The sequence below is a fragment of the Physcomitrium patens genome, chromosome 1 (genome assembly GCF_059467195.1).
Source record: "Physcomitrium patens ecotype Gransden chromosome 1, ASM5946719v1, whole genome shotgun sequence".
Taxonomy (NCBI): Eukaryota; Viridiplantae; Streptophyta; class Bryopsida; order Funariales; family Funariaceae; genus Physcomitrium; species Physcomitrium patens.
The window spans coordinates 11,918,581-11,937,059 of NC_143410.1; positions in this window are offsets into that span (position 1 = coordinate 11,918,581).

Here is an 18,479-nt window from a genome sequence, read left to right on the forward strand (position 1 = left end):
GTAGAGAACCTAAGCACACTGCTCAACATTGCCTAAAGAAGCGACACAACCATAAAATGAACAGTACGGTGATCAAAGAAGATAGCATGTCAAAAAACAAATTTGTCCAACTATAATAGGGGCCGTGCAACTGGAACCTTATACAACACCTAATGAAGGTCCTATCCTCTCCTCAAAACCCTCTCCATGTTTTACGATAAATATTATTCTAGGACCTAAATATCACAAAGCCTCTGCCTTGCTAGATTCAGGTGCCTGAGCATATTTCTTAGATAAAGAATTTGCTAAAAGACATAGCATACTTTTAGTGCAGAAAACTAAATCTGTTCATGTAGAAGTCATAGATGGTCATCCGTTGTCTTCAAGAGATGTTACTCATGAAACCCTCCCTATAGAAGTAGCAACTAATGGTCATAGTAGCTTTGTAATATTTAATATTATTAGATCTCCCTCTAATTCAGTCATTTTAGGTTTATAATTTTTAGAAAAATATAATCCTAAAATAGATTAAACTTTTCATAGTCTTAACTTTTTTGAAAGTATAACTAAGAGTGTAATTAATCAAGTAGAAAGTCATAAGTCTAGTACAATTAAACCTGTATTTGTAGCTGCAAGAGCTTTCTTGCATGCTGCAAAAGAAGGATCACCTTGTGTCATTTATGCCACACCTATTTCTACTGGTGGAAAGACTTCAAGTGGCATTCCAAGCCAATATCAAGATTTTTAAGATATATTTGAGAAAAAAAATGCAAATACTCTTTTAGAACATCATTCCTATAATTTCTCAATTGACCTTCAAGAAGGAGCACAACCGCCATTTGGACCAATCTACAGTTTATCACTAAATGTATTGGCTGAATTCAAGGAATATATTGAAGAGAATCTAGCCAAAAACTTCATACGCTATTCCAAATCTCTATCAGGAGCTCCAATTTTATTTATCAAGAAAAAAGATGGATCATTGCAGATGTATGTCAATTATTGAAGACTCAACAAAATCACCATAAAAAATAGGTACCCACTACCTTTAATATCTGGACTCCTTGATCAGTTGAATCAAGCTAAGATCTATATAAAAATAGATCTACGAGGAGTATACAATCTAGTATGCATCAAAGAAGGAAATGAATAGAAGACTGCATTTCAAATAAGGTACAGATATTTTGAATACAACGTCATGTCTTTTGGACTTACAAATGGACCAGCAGTATTCCAACATTTAATGAATGATGTCTTTCGAGAGTTTATAGATAATTTTATTGTGTGTTACCTAGACGACATCTTAATCTATTCTAAGAACTCAGAAGAACATTAACTTCATATTTGTCATGTGTTATAAAAACTAAGAGATGCGAGACTCTATGTCAAGATAGAAAAGTGTATATTTCACACTACTCAAGTCGACTTTTTAGGATATATCATTTCAAATGATGGACTTATGATGGATCCTAAGAAAATTCAAACTATTATGGATTGGAAGATCCCAAAAATGGTAAAAGATGTGCAATGCTTTTTGGGATTTGCCAACTATTGTCAGATCTTCATCAAAGGCTTCTCTGAAGTTATAGCTCCACTTACACATTTGACTTATAAAGACAAACTTCAATGGAAACAAGAAGTAGAAGTATCATTTGAAGCTTTGAAGATAGCTTTTGTTTCTACACCAATCTTATATCGTGTTGATTTTTTTAAGCCATTTTTTATGGAAATAGATGCATCAAACTTTGTTTTGGGTGCCGTATTGTTACAAATGGGAACAAATGATAAACTTCATCTAATAGCTTTTCATTCCAAAAAATTTTCAGCAGCCAAGATCAACTATGAGATCTATGACAAAGAACTTCTTGCAATTGTGGATTCGTTTCAAGAATGCCCCATTATCTAGAAGGTGCTTCTAATCTAGTGACCATGTATACGGATTATAAGAATCTTGAATATTTTATGTCAGTACATGTTTTGAATCGTTGCCAAGCCTGATGGAGTATATTTTTGTCAAGATTCAAATTCAATATCACTTATCAACTAGAAAAACAACAAGGTTTCTCAGATGTATTTTCAAGAGGATCTTACCTTACACCAAAGGAAGGAGATGCTGCTTTCAATCAACAATGGATAATTCTCTTGAATCCAGAGTATCTTCATCTTCAAGCAATGAAATCAATACTAACTATTGATTCAACTTTCATTAAGCAAGTTTAGTCAAGTATGTCTTTTGATCCTCTTATTCGTTGTCGTATTATGTGGCGTTTGGCTTGAGAATGCATTGGAGACTTCGCTGTGGAAGATAAAAGAAAAAATTGCAACAACAAGCCTTAACAATCTTAACCAAATCCTAATCAAAATCCTAAATAAATCTTAACGAAGTCCTAAATAATCCTAAACAAACTCTAACCAAATCCTAAACAATCATAAAAAAATTCTAACCAAATCTTAACCAAATCCTAAATAACCCTAAATAAATTCTAACCAAATCTTAAACAAACTCTAAATAAATCCTAAATAACTCTAAATAAATTCTAACCAAATCCTAATAAAAACCTAAACAACCTAAAATAAATCCTAACCCTAAATCAAATCTTAAATAAATCCTAAATCCAAAATCAAATCCTAACTTAATCCTAATCTTAAATATAATATATTTATTATAGATTAAATTCTAAATTTTTAATTGAATCTTAACCAAACTCTAAATCCTAAATCAAATCCTAATAATTCCTACAACAAATTTAAACCTCAATTACTAATGAATGAACCATTGATCTTTATTCAAAATTTTCATGCTTTTTAAAAATTAAGTTGAAAATAAGCACAGTTTTTTTTTAAAAAAGATCAAAATTACCTAATAGACGATAGCTTCAAAAACGTGCTTGGATATTGGCCGGCCTCCTTCTTTGACCTTGATGCCAATCTCTCAAAGCCAATATCTCTTCTTTTCACTAATTTATTGATTTTAAAATTCTTATACACATAGGAAAACAAGTCTAATATCCTCTCATATAAATTTCACTCTAATCCAATCAGCAAATTATAAAAAATCTTAAAAACCCTCATTAGACCTAAAATTCTACTTTCTACGACCTTGATCTACTTAAATCTCAATAACTCTCAATTCAATCTTTTAATCAAGCTCAAGTTCACAACACATATTGAACACAATTAAAACCATTTATTTACAAAATTTTACATGTAGATCTATTATAAAACTCTTGAAATCACTCAAAATGTAAATCCTATTTTATTTCACAAAACCCAAATCATCCAAAAAAAATCTTGACTTTGAAAAGCTCTTTCAAAGTCAATACAAATCCAAATCACTTAAAACCAATGCTCATTAAAATCTTATTAAGTTTGTTCTTTAATTCCACTCTTTGATTTACAAAGGAGTCTTGAAAACATCATCAGAGCTTGATTTTGTGCCTTGGGATCTGATTTTGACCCTGGTTCATAACCGGCCCTCTCCGGGTATCAGTATCTAATTTTTCTAAATAAGTTTTGCTAGAATTTATTCTTAAATTCTTCTTAAAGATGTTTATATTATTTATTTTTTCAATCTACTTTGTTTTTCCTTATTTATGGTCCTACAAAGTAAGTAGAAGTTACTTTTCTAAAAAGAAAATATTACTACTAAAAGTTTTACTACCTCCCTATCTTTTATCCATATTTTTCTACTTTATTTTTTAACTTGGATCTTCTATAATAAGATCCATATTATCATCTTTCACCATATAGTCATGTTACAACATGATATTGTTTGTCCATCAATTTGAAGATGGAATGCCAAAGATAGTTTTATATCCACTTTTAGAATCTTGAAAAGAGTCTGCCAAAATCTTGATACAAATTGAGTTCTCTTATCTGATATAATATCCTTAGATAATCCATAATTGCAATAGATATTGTCAAGAAAGAGCTATTTCTTCACCTATGATGGATATTATACATGGTACAAAAGGTGCCATCTTGGTAAAACGATCTACTATCACAAATATAGAGTTATAAAAACCTGAGATTGGAAGATCCATGATGAAATCTAGAGAAATAGAAGACCATGGTTTGGAATGGATAATGGCTGAAGAAGTCCGTAAGGTCGATGATGAGGAGTTTTTGATCTTGAGCAAACATCACAAGATTATACAAAATTATTATAATGTAAGAGATCTTAGTTCAAAGTATTAGAGCAAATTATCTTAGAAATATAATTAATAGTCAAAAGGGTAGTAAAACTAAAAGGTACCAATGCTGCCTTTTTAGAAAGGTGACTTCTACTCATTTCTAGCACCATAAACAAGGCAAATCAAAGTAGATTGGAAAAATAAATGATATAGGCATCTTGAGAAAGAAGTTAAGAGTAAATTCTAATAAAATTTACTTAGAAAAACTAGATATTGATACCTGGAGAGGGCCGTCTATGAACAAGGGTCAAAATCAGACCTTGAGGCACAAAACCAAATCTTGATGACGACTTGGAGGTTCTTTTGTAAATCAAAGAAAGAAATTTGATAATTGATTAGATAAGATTTTTATAAACATTAGATTTGGACAATTTGGAGTTTTTATGACTTTGTAAGAACTTTACAAAGTCAAGATTATTTTTGGATGACTTGGATTTTGTGAAATAAAATAAGATTGATGTTTCTAGTGATTTCAAGAGTTTTGTTACAGATCTAAGGATGAATTTTTTTAGATTGGTGGTCATAGTTGTGTTTAATATGTATTATAAATCTTAACTCAATCTGATGGTTGAATTAAAGATTATTGAGGTTTAAGTGAGTCAAGGTCTTAGAAAGTAGAATTTTAGGTCTAGTGATGGTTTTTAAGATTTCTTACAATCTACTAGTTGGATTGGAGTAAAAATTATGTGAAAAAAATATTAGACTTGTTTTCCTATGTATATAAGAATTTTAAAATCAATCGAATGGTAAAAAGACGAGATATTGGCTCTAGGAGATTGGCATCAAGGTTAGAAAAGGAGGCTGACCAATATCCGAGCACATTTTTAAGGTTATCATCTATTTGTTAATTTTGATCATTTAAAATTTTTTTTTGCTTGTTTTCAACTTAGTTTTTAAGAAGTGTGTAAATTTTGAGTTAAAATCAACGGTTCATTCATTAATTATTGAGGTTTAAATCTATTGTAGAAATTACTAGACTTTAGTTTGGATTTGATTTAGGATTAGGGTTTGGTTAGGGTTTAATTTAGGATTAGGATTTGGTTAGGGTTTGGTCTAGGATTAAGGATTAGTGTTAGGATTTGGTAAAGATTTGATTTAGGATTAGAATTTCGTTAGGATTTGATTAAGATTTGATTTAGGATTAGAATTTGGTTTAGAATTTAGGATTTTGTTAGGATTTGATTTGAGATTAGGGTTAGGTTAAGATTTGATTTAGGATTTAGGATTTGGTTAGGATTTAATTTAGGATTAGGATTTAGTTAGGATTTGGTTTAGGATTTAGGGTTTGATTTAGGATTGGTTAGGATTTGATTTAGGGTTAGGATTTGGTTAAGGTTTGATTTAAGGTTAAGGTTTGGTAAGAGTTTGGTTTAGGATTTAGAATTTGGTTAGGATTTGATTTAGGATTAGGATTTGGTTTAGGATTTAGGATCTTATTAGGATTTGATTTTGGATTAGGATTTGGTTTAGGATTTAGGATTTGATTAAGATTTGATTTAGGATTAGGATTTGGTTTAGGATTTAAGGTTTGGTTAGGATTTGATCAAGATTTGATTTAGGTTTTAGGATTTTATTTGAGTTTATTTAAGATTTAAGACTTAGTTAGTTTTATTCCTAAAGTTTCAATGAAGTCCAATAAGATTTCAAGTAGGATTAAATTAAGATTGAATTGAGATGTATTTGAGATATGTTTGTAATCATTCTAGTAATTCTTTAAGATTTCTTATTGTTTCTTTGGAATTCCTTTGAGGTTTCTCTGAATTTGATTAAAGTTTATTTAGCATTATTAGTGTTCTATTAGAATTAGGATTTTATTGTTGGAATTTCCATTCTACCTTCCATAGTCACGTGCTCAGAGCATTATCAAGCAAGACTTCAGATATTATGACAATGGAGCTTGTTAATCAAGTTTTAGAATAGTATTTAAGATGTACCATCAACTATCAACAAGATGATTGGACAACTCTTTTGCCATTGGAAAAATTTGCTTATAATAACATAGTACATTTTTCCACAAAATAAATATCTTTTTTTGCTAATTATGGTTATCATCCATGACTTGATACTTTTGACTTTTCAAAATTTGATAATCTTGTAGTAAAAGATTTGGCAATTCATTTGTTAGAGGTACATGCAACGATGAAGGTGCAATTAAAAGAAGCTCAAGAACAACAAAAGGTTAATGTAGATGTCTATCGAAAGAAACAACCACCATTCTACATGGGTGATAAGGTCTGGTTATTTTGTCGCAATATCAAGAGCACTCTTTGTAACGAGGAAGAATGATAAGTTGGACTATTGAAGGCTTAGACTATTTTCTATTTTTGTATAAATCAATCTAGTTGCATATCGTTTATACCTACCGGAGTCAATGAAAATCCATCCAGTATTCCATGTGTCTCTTCTTGAATCATACAAGATAGTGGACATACCAAGAAGAAAACAAGCTCTACCTCCTTTTATAGAAGTAGACAATAATGAAGAGTTTGAAGTGGAAGAAGTCTTAGATTCAAGGCGGCATTGAAATAAATTAGAATGTCTTATCCATTGGCACAGATATGATATTAGGGAATGCTTATGAGAGCCAATAAAGAACCTTGTAAATGCAATAAAGGCGATGGAGGCTTTTCATTGATGACATCCATCAAAATCAAGATAAAAACCTTCCTCATAAAAGAAACAAGATCTACGCAAGATAACATTCTACTTTCAATTCTTGTTTGTAACTTCTTTGTATTTGTGATACTGAGGAGATAGAGAACCAACAACTAGCGGATTCGACTCAAGAGCCTTTGTTTGCTGACCTATTGGATGAGACATTACAATTGTCACAACCTTTAAGACAATATAATTGACATGAAGATCTTCAAGAACGAAATATTCTTCCTTAAATAGATGGCGAGATACAATACATTTGGTATTACGACCTTGGAAGGAACTTCCGATGTTTGGTGATTTTATTAGAGGTAGGAACAACTCTTCATAGTGTTTGAAATGTTTTATTTGAAAGAAGTTATGAAGGCCTCAACAATGATCAAATAACTGGATGGTCTTCTTGCCCTAGTATGGAACACTATCGATGGTTGAGAGGCTCTATCATTCATCTTCGAAGAGAACAAAGATCAGAGTATGTGGCAAATATAATTTATTGCATCATAGATTTGCTCGATATATGATGACCACTCCTCATGAGACTCATCTCTAAAAAGAGGGATAATATCATGGACATACGCATGTAAGCCAGTAATTATATGTGTAAATAGGTAGAAGTAAGTAAAAATAGGTAAAAGTTAGTTAATTCTATAATATTTGCTATGAAAGCTTCCCAGAAGCTTTATAGATATTGCTTTGACTTTATAAGTATCTTTAATTGATTTTTTGGATTCAAAACATGGTCAACAAGTTGGCCATGTGCCACACATGTTGTTGGCTTGAAGACCAAGCTAACTATGTAGGCCACATGTAGAAAAACTTACCTTGTAAGTCAAGGCATGTGTCTTATAAAGTCAACACATATAGGAGGTCCTATAGAACATTGCCATATAGCATCTAGTTAAATAGTATATATAGAGACAAGCGCAAAGCCTTCTTCACTCTTGTCAATTTCTTTCTTGCTTTTAGTCTAATTTCAAGGATTTCTAGTTTTCTTGTCTTTTGGCAATAGCCATTCCAGTTTCTTTCTTAATATACATATTGAGTTATTTCTATTTTTTTATCTTTCTTTGAAAGAAGTCTCACTTGTTTATTTGTCTTTATTAAGTTCTTGTCCCTGACATCCTTTGATATACACCAATAATTCAAATTTTGTTTGATTCATATTATGTTCTCCATATCTTCATCCAATTCTTCCTCATTATTTTTGCTATTCAAGTCAAAATCATCATCTTATTTTGAAAGATTTTATCTTCAACAAGGTCTTTTATATTTATTTCTATCTATCTTCATTTAAATATCTTTACTCGCTTTTCTATAACTAGTATTTTTAATCCTGTTCCATGTAGATCTTGTAATGAATAAGTAAGATTATTATAAATATTTATTATCACATATGGTCTAAACCATCATTTAAAATACTTTCTTAAAGTATTATGTTGATTTTCTAAGTTATTATTTTAGACCAAAATCCAATCACCTTCTTCGATTGCCTTAGGTCTCAATTAATGTTGCTTATCAAATTATATCTTATTTTGTAACCTTGCCCTTTTTAACCTTTTTAATATTATTTGTACATCTTTTGGCTTTGCTCAAATTATTGCATTCTAATAACTAAAAATTCCTCTCTGATCAATTCATCTTCCTTTAGTAGTTCACTTCAAGTAAGTACTTTCTTTTCAATTGGCATAATAGATTTTTGACGTGTTATGAGCTTAATAGGCATATATTCTATTATTGAAGAATAAAATTTTCAATCAATCTATAATGCAAATGACAAAAGTCAAGGCCATTTACTAATCTTTTTATTATAATCTTTAACTAATGCTTATATAAATGATAAGTGATCATGTTTATTTATTTTTATTTTTTTAAAGATTATAAGCAATAGTTAATGATAGTTTAATTCTACATATTTCAAAGGATTTATAAACTTCTTGTATATTTAATTTTCTGTAATTTATAGTAATTTTTATTGAAGAAATATAACAATTAAGACATAAATAAGTAAAAATCAGAATTGTTGTATATGAAAGAAGTGTGGAATGAAATGCCTCTTTCTTTTAATATCTTTTATTAATAAGAGGAGTTTACAAGTATTGTAATTGAACTTCATCTATAATCATCTTCATCCATCTAATTTAATCCTAGATTTCTCTCAATCTAACTGCCACATTAGTAAGTTATCTTTTGACCATTAAAAACTTACCTAAGAATTTGAATCTTATTCTTATTTCAATACTCATACTTTGCTATTCGCTAAAGGCTTTTAAACATAATATCTTTATCAACCTTTGATGCCTATCCTTTACTAGTACTTTTGTTAATAAATCAACAAGCATATCTTTCGTTGTACAATACTTCATATTAATTACTTCCATTTCAATCTTCTCTTTTATGAAGTAATATTAAATGTCAATGTACTTGATTCTTAAGTAGTGCTTTGAATTCTTTGTAAAAGTAAGACATCCTTAATTATCACACTTTATTGGAATTGCTTCCAATTGTATAAGTCTAATGTCTTTTAAATTTTTTTTTAGCCAAATTACTTATATTATACTTTGATTTGTTGCCATATATTTTGCTTTCATTGTAGACTTTGCAATTGTTGGTTGTTTCTTGTAATTCCATGAGATTGCTCCTACTCCAACAAAGAATAAATATCCCATTATTGATCTTCTATCATTTGTATTTCTAATCTAATTTGCATTACAATAACCATGCAATATAATATTATCTCCTCTAAAACACAATTTGAAGTTCAAATAGCCTTTCAAGTACCTTATAATCTTCTTGATGGTTGTGCAATGGATTGGTCTAGCCTTTGGTATATATTGACTCACAACATTCATTACATATATAAGATCTATCCTTGTGCCAAATATTGCATATATAAGTAAGGTTACTAGTACCTTGTATAGAACATTTTTTATTTTATCTTTAACTTCAGCAAATTCCTCATTTGTGAACTTCATCAACTTCAAATTGGCCTCTAAAGGTGTTCCAATGGATTTATACTCTTCTATATTGAATCATTTCAACATCTCTTTAATGTACTTATTTTGGCTCATTGTAATGGTCTTGTTACCATGATCTCTTACAAACTCTACTTCTAAATAATAGTAGAGCTCTCTCAAATCACTCATCTCATATTCTTTTTTTAACTTTATCTTTAACCAATCTATTTTCTTCATGGTGTTACTTAATATAATTGAATCATCAATATAGAGGATGATAATCAATTTGAATTCATTTGCTTGCATCACATATAAGGAATGATCAACCTTGCTCTTTACAAATCCTTTATTCACAAAAAATATATCAATACATTGATATTATATCTTTGGTGATTGTTTTAGTTAATATAATAATTTCTTCAACTTACAAAAAAGGTATTATTTTCTTTCTTCAACAAATTCTTGAGGTTGATCTATATATATGTCTTCATCTAACTTTTTATTTAAGAAAGCCGTCTTTACATTCATTTGATGCATCTCAAAGTCCATTGCTGCTCCAATTGCTACAATAGTTCTAATAGTAGTGAATTTGGCCATAAGAAAAAATATTTTATTGAAATAAATATTAAAAAATTATAAGTAGCATTTGGTAATTAATCTTGCCTTATATCTCACAACATTATTTATTATATCTCTTTTGATTCTAAGTATCCACTTACAACTAATTAAAGATTAATATGATAGAAGTTGAATCAATTCTCATATTTCATTGTCTATGAGTGATTTATATTCTTCTTCTATAGCCTTCTTTTGCTTCATAGTATTTATAGACTTCATTGTATCACATAAATTCAATAAATGAGTAAAAAGTATAATATTAATATGTTCTTTACTTGAAGAAAGATGTGGTTCCTGTACCATTCACCACATGGTCTTCTTTTTCTTAAAGGATATTTCTTTTTATTTGAAGAAGATCCATCTTGTTGCAGTCTATGCTCTCTCCCAAGCTTCTTCTCTTTTGAAGCTTATCTTTTTTCATTAAAAGATTGGTACACATTATCATCATCATTATCACAATCTTCAATATCTTTATGGTTGGTCCTAAAAATTATAAAGGCTTTCTTCTTCATCTTTATTACCTCTTCACCTTCATTTATACCTCTTGTTATGGACATACATAGGTATTTTAATAAATAGTTATATAATTAGATAGAAATAGGCAAAAATAGATAAAAATAGATTAATTTTATAGAATCTTTTAGTGAAGCTTCTTAAAAGCTTTATAGATGTTGTTTGATTTTATATGATTTTGTAATTGATTGGTAGGTTAGAAATTTGATCAATAAATTAATTACATATTAGTAGCTTATAAAACAAGCTAATTATATGGCGCACATATAGAAAAGTTGCCTTACAAGTTAAGATATGAGTCTTGTAAAGTCAACACGTTTTGAAGGTCCTATAGGACATCACCACATAGCTCTTAGTTAAGAGTATATATAGAGGCAAGAGTGAAGCTTTCTTCACTCTTGTTAATGCTTTTTTAATTATTAGTCTTATTTTAAGTCTTTCTAATTTTTTTATTTTTGGCAAAAGTCATTTTAGTTCAATATTATATCATCTTTGAGTGACTTTTTAATTCCTTTCAATGATAGAAGAGTGTATTGACGATTTTCTTTTTTTAAAATTTATATTTTTGATAGTTTGACAAGAGTACTAACATACTATTTTTGTCTAATTTTAGAAGTGAGTAAATTACTCCACTTCTATTATTTTATTTTGAAGATTGTAAACTATCCATCTTTAAATAAAATTTTTATTTTCTAACATTAATCTTTTTATTAAAGAGTTGGATTCATAGGCACACTTCTATCTGGAAGTACTCTCTCTTGATTTTTACCTTTAATAGAAAAAGATTCATGACTCTTTTATGATTTGAATTCATTTCTAGTAGTATTTACAGCCACATTAAAAAAAAAAAGAATCGAAAAAGAATAGCAGAGATTAAGCTTTTAACTTTACGGTAAGGATCACAGTTAGCCACCATATGTGCTCCTCAATTCCAAAACCTTGCTTGTAATATGGATTGGAATCACAAAGCCCTTATCAATTAATTTTGATATGTGTTGAAGGATAATGTTAAAGACTTGTTATTGACAATGCCAAAAATAAAATCTGTGAAATAATTTATTGCTCAAGCTATTGTATGTGACAATTGATTACTTAAAAGATGTCAAGAATAAAGATATGGCTAGAGAGGAATAAATCAAATAATGATGGCCACTCCTAAGTTTTCAAAAATTTATTTATCAAATCCATAAGAAGTGAGTTGTCAAAAATATTAGTGAAGAGATGACAAGACTCTTTATTGATAATGTCTATCATTACCACGGGTTGACAAATGATATTATATCAAATTTTAGGCCATAATTTGTATTAGGGTTATAAAAGGCATTCTTTAAGATTCTTAAAGTTGACATCAACCTTTCTTCTGTCTTTCACCCTCAAACTGATGGTCAATTGGAGCAGATCAATCAAATTCTTCAGCAATATTTGAGGTACATGATCAATTATCAATAAGATGACTGGACTTCCTACTTGTTATTGGTGGAGTTTGCATACAACAATACAATCTATGCATCTATGCAACAAATGCCATTCTACTCAAATTATAGTCATCATCCAAAGTTGAATGTGCTAGAATCTTTAAAGTTGGTAAATCCAGCAATAGAAAAATTTGCTATGAAGATGGCCGAACTTCAAGCAACCATGAAGACTCACTTAGAAAAGGCTTAATAACATCATAAGCTACTGGTGGATAAATTGAGGATCAAACATCTTCTATTTGAAGTTGGTGATAAAGTGTGGCTCTTTTGGTACAATATAAAAACCAAGAGGCTATGTGATAAGTTGGACTACCAAAAGTTGGGACCATTTGTGATTCAAAAATAAATCAATGATATAACTTATCACTTGGAGTTACCTTCATCTATGAAGATTCATCCACTCTTTCATATTTCACTTTTGAAAAGATATAAAGAATCAAATATACTAAGTCAAAGAGAACCACCACATCCTATGATTGAAATCAATGATCATGTTGAATTTGAGGTAGAAGAGTTATTAGATTCAAAGGTAAGATATAGAAGGCTTGAATATCTAGTCTATTAGTATAGATATAATATCAATAATCGTATGTGGCAACTAGCTAGTAATCTTGTAAATGTACAAATGAAGATTCAAAAGTTCGATCAATGATATCCATCTAGACCAAAAGCAACAAAATAAAGAACAATAGCTTAGTAAGATGGCTTTACCATGAAGATTCTTAGTTCTTGGCTTTATAAAGAAGGGAAAGAGGCAGTCTCTAAAGAGGGAGTTTTTTCAAATATTTAGAATAGTATAAATCAGTAGTTTGAGTTTAGACCATAGCTTATTTATATTCTTTTGGTCTTGTCTATTTTATGTGATATGGATAGTCAAAAGATAGACACTTTGCTGGTCATATCATCTCAACCAAATAACTCGTGGAGACAATCCCAAGATCAAGAGCCACTTAAACTATAAAGACATTAAAGGATAGCTAGTAATAGGTAAGTAGTAATTGTGTTTGAGATAGAACCTACCTATGAAAGACGTCCAGAAAGAGTATTTGCAAGATAATTCCATAACAAAGATACCAAAGTTCATGCTTGGTCACAAGTAGAAGGCTTGAGGTACTATTGATAGCTACGGGGGCCTATAAATCATTTGCCTCATGAAAAACAACTAGAATATATAGTAGACATCATACGATAGATCTTCAACTTCTTATGCATATATTAATTTGTAATAGTATTATTTTTCAAAGACCTCGAAGTTAGAGGAAGAAGTGATGTCACAGACATACAATTGAAGAATATTAGAGAAGATTTTAAGAAATTTCAAAAGGTTCTTAAAAGGTTCTAAAAGATTTTAGTAGGTTCTAAGAAAGTTCCAAAGGTCCTAGTAGATTCTAAAAAAGTTCTAGAAGATCATAGGAAATCTTGGAAGGTTTTAGAAGGCTTTAGATGATTTAAGAAGTTATCAAAGAAAAATCTTAGGCTTGCTTTATTCCCAAGCTTCAGGAAAACTTCTCAAGAAGCTTCTTAGGACCTATTATATATAGGAGTCAAGGCTGAGGGAACCTTCAGTCTCAAAAACTCACTTCTTGTAGTCTAACTGCGACCTTCTTGTCTTATATCTAGTTATTATTCTAATGTTGAGTTAATTCCATTTTTTAGTCTTAAATCCTTGTCTTATATACAATCTTTAACAACAAGATCTTGGACTAAACTATGAAAAAAATCAATATTGTAAAAAATCCAATCTATCTAAGGATTATAACTTTTTAACCAATATAATCATAAAATGATTGGATTAGAAGGAGATTTAATCACATTAAATATTACTAAACTATTATGACTAATAATTGCTACTTCTATAAGATTAGTTTCATGTGTAAGATCTCCAAAAGATAATGAACGTCCATCTATTACTTCTACATGGATAAGTTTGATTTTCTTAACTAAAGATATATCTTATTTTTTGACAAAATCTTCATCTATAAAACAAGTTGAGGCTCCTGAATCCAAGAAAGACTTTGTGCTTTTTTGGCTCTAAACAAACTTCTATTATAATATAAGATGAGGGATCATAGGAGAGAATAGGACCTTTGTTAGATGTTGTACATGATTTCAGGCGCACGATCCCTATTATCATTGGAGCAACTTATTTTCTGATATATTGTTTTCTTTGGCAATTGTTCTTCACATTTTATAATTACGTTGTTTCTTTGAATAATATTAAGCACTATGTTTAGCTTCTCTACAATATAAGCATAAGCCTTCTTGACATTGTTGACTTTTTTCTTGCTCTGTGAGGGATTTAAAACGTACCATATTAATTTGTAAGAGATAGAATAGAAGAACTCTCAATTGTGAAATTGTTAAGTTAATTTAAATATGGATGTTTATAGTTTAATTAAAATATACTATTATTCTAACTTAAATACATCTCCAAGTGCTCACAAATATTCTTATGTTCCAAAAATTCTACATTACGACTTTTAATGATCTTCTTAGTATCCAAATATATCAGCCTATATGCCTTGGTACCTTCACAATATCCAACAAATATACATTTTGTATCTTTTGTATAAATTATGGACCTCATACAATCTAGTACCTTTGCATAAGCAATGCATTCAAAAATCTTTATGTGTAAAATACTAAGTTTTCTCCTATTCCATGCTTCTTCTCGAATCATTGATGTGAATACACTTGTAAAGTACTTATTCTTTATATATATTACATTCACCATGGATTTTATCTAAAATTCATGTCCAAAGTATTGAGCATGTAATATATTACTTGCTATCTCCATAATAGTTCAATTTGTTCTTTGATCAATTCCATTTTATTGTGGAATATAAAGAACGGAGATTTATCTTGCAATACCTTGAATCTTGAAGAAGTTATGAAAATGATTTGATAAATATTTACTTCCATTGTTTTTGCACAACACCTTGATTTTACAATAAAATTATTTTTTTACGAGTGCCTTAAATTTCTTAAATCTTAAAAAGCATTCACTCTTGGATTTGAGGATGAAAATCCATATCTTTCTTGAAAAATCATCGATGAATGTGACAAAGTACCTTGTTCCTTCAATTGATAGTATCTTCATTGGTCCACAAATATTCAAATGTACAATCTCCAACAACTTCCTTGTACATATCAAAATTCTTCTTTAATTAAGGTTCTTTATTGTTTGCCTTAGATACAACCTTTACAAGTAAGTATCATGGCATTGTGGCTCATTTAACCAAGATTCAAGCCACTTTCCATAGATTGGAGTTCTTTCATGCTCTTGGCATTCAAATAACCAAGGTGTTGATGCAAAATGCCAAATTTATTTTGATCATGTAGAAACTCAACAAATGTAACTACAATTCCATTCACTTTCTTCCACTAGATGAAATAGAAGTTACTATCTCTAAAGTCCTTGGCACCATCATTTCTATCTAATTTCTTTACAAAGCATCTATTCTTATCAAATTATACCTTAAAATCATGTGAAATTAGTTTATTTATCAAAAAGAGGTTTTTGTTGATTTTAGATATATGTAAGACATCCTTTAATTTGATACTCTTTGTTTGTCCTCTCATAATAATCTCTACTATAATAGAGCCTATTCCAATGGCTTGTACTATGCCATTGTTTCCCATAAAAATATTTGTTGCCGAAATATTTTCATAAGTATCAAATAAATACTTTCTATAAATGAAGTAAGTTTTTACATTGCTACATTTATTAGAATAGCTTCGTTTGCCTTGACTTGAAAAGAAAGTCAAATCTTTACTTTGAAGCTCTTTTTTTTTCTTCTTGGTTACTTCATGAATAAGACTTCTTGTCACGTAATCTATTATAAGTTCTTTTAACTTGATGGACTCTAATGCCACAATGAGGTAGTTATAGGACTTGAGTAGGCTCATAAGTAAGATCATAATAATATCACTCTCTTTTAATGGCTTGTTAATAATTGCTAGTTAGTTTGCAAGAACCTTTACCTTATTGATATAAGCTATAAGATCTTTATCTACTTCCATCTTGCAAGTGAAGAATTTTTTTCTTGTGAAGATGATGTTGAATAATTTCTTACTCTCATATATGTTATAAAGATTCTTTCATGCTTCTGCTAGTCCTTTACAAGAGATAATGTAAGAAAAATTGGCTTCATCCAAATTAGTGGAAATTATGCCAAAAGCCTTTTTTACACATCTTTTGAAGTCCTTCCTCTCTTTAGCATGTGCATGTATGCTTAGAGGCTCTTCACTTTCATTTACAATGTTCCAAAGTTCCAAAGATGCCAACAAAAGCTCCATTTTGACCTTCCAATGGTAGAAATTGTCCCTTCTAAACTTTTTAATCACTTTCAAACCTTCACTCTTGTTAAAAGAAATATCTAAAAAAAGCTCTATCAAAAAATATCAAAAAAAAGAATCTCTATGTATTCAAAATTACCAAATCAACTTGACACTAGTAAAATCTTAAAATACCTTCTTATGAACAATAAAGTACTTTTTCACTCAGAACACTCTCAAATCAAGTTTTGAAGCTTTTAACAAGTATGTGCACTCTAAAGAACCTTACTATTAAGATCTTCTATTCTTTCAAACCAATTATTTTATAATATACACAAGGTAAGTCAAATTATTTCAAGAATACAAAAAAGATATTTTCAAGGTCTTTCTATAAGGTCTTAAATTCACAATTTTAGGAGTTAAGAATCCACCAAATAATATTAGAGATCTATATGGTCAAAATCAGTACTTTTTCATACCAAAACATAATTTTAGATCTTATAAATCTTATTATCAGCAAACATCATAAGATCTATTCCACACAAGTACAACCACTAGAAAATGACATCAACATAGTTAAATGGCTTAATGTGAGTGGTTTTTTCTTTCTTCATTTAAGTCCAATTTAATTAAATTTTATTTTGGATTAAAATCCAATATTAACTAATGTAGAGATACAAACCATAGTTAAGATTAAAATAAATAAATAAATCATAATGACATAATAATCACAGTTTTTTCAACAAAATACAACAAAGTCAATTATATATTTTTATGATTTACTTTTTTAGCAATTGCAATTTATTTAGGTAAATGCCTTCTAAGACTTACCCAATTGAGCTTAAACTTTAAAACTTATGAGTTAGTATAAAAATAAAAAGAATTGATATCATGCTGGAGTGCTAGTCCCAGGGCTTTCACAAATAGTATCAACCATGCAAATTAGAGTTACATCCAAGAAGTTATCTATGGATGAATTTTTGATGGCAATACTTCATCTAGAGTTAGAAATTCTTTAATAATTAGCTTCAAATATTAAAATTCAGTATTAATATGGATTTGAATTTTTTAATATAAAAAATAAAATAAAAAGATAAAAAATAAAATAAATAACAAAGTTAAAAGTTAGAGGTAAAAAGTAAATTTTATAAATAAAAATTAAAATTTAAGTTAATGAAATAAGCTAAAGATTAAAATTTGAAGGTAAAAAATAAAGTTAAAGTTAACAGTTAAGAAAAAATGGAATAACATAAAGGTCAAAAGTTGAAGTTAAAAATATAAATTTAAAGTTAAAAGTTAAATAAATCTTTTGTTATTTCAAAATTTCTAACTTAAACTTTCCTTGGAACTAGACCTTAAGGCGCCCTTGTTGCAATAATTTTTACAAAACAATCTTCAACAAGCACCACGCTATGAAATTTCAAAGCTAAATCTAATGCACTGCGCTTGTACCGACAGACAACAGATCCTTCTTGCTTAAGAATTCACTGAAAATTCATAAAAGCTTCAAACATTCTAATTAATTTTTTAAAAAAAACTAGACTTTATAATGTAATAAACCTTAAAAATCTTCTGGGAAGAAAGATAGAGATCATTGAGTAATGATTTTTTGAAGTTGGCAGCTCCCTGAGGTTATGGCAGTGCACCCTTCTTCATTTGAAATTCCGCCAACAGTTCATTAAAGCTCCAAATTATACATGCTTGGTGTCCTTGGAAAGCTAATAACTAGAAAAAGGTGGTCACAAAGTATTGCAAGAAAAAAATACAACTAAAAAAATTCAGAGGCAGAAACCTAAGTTTTTACAAAATGGAGG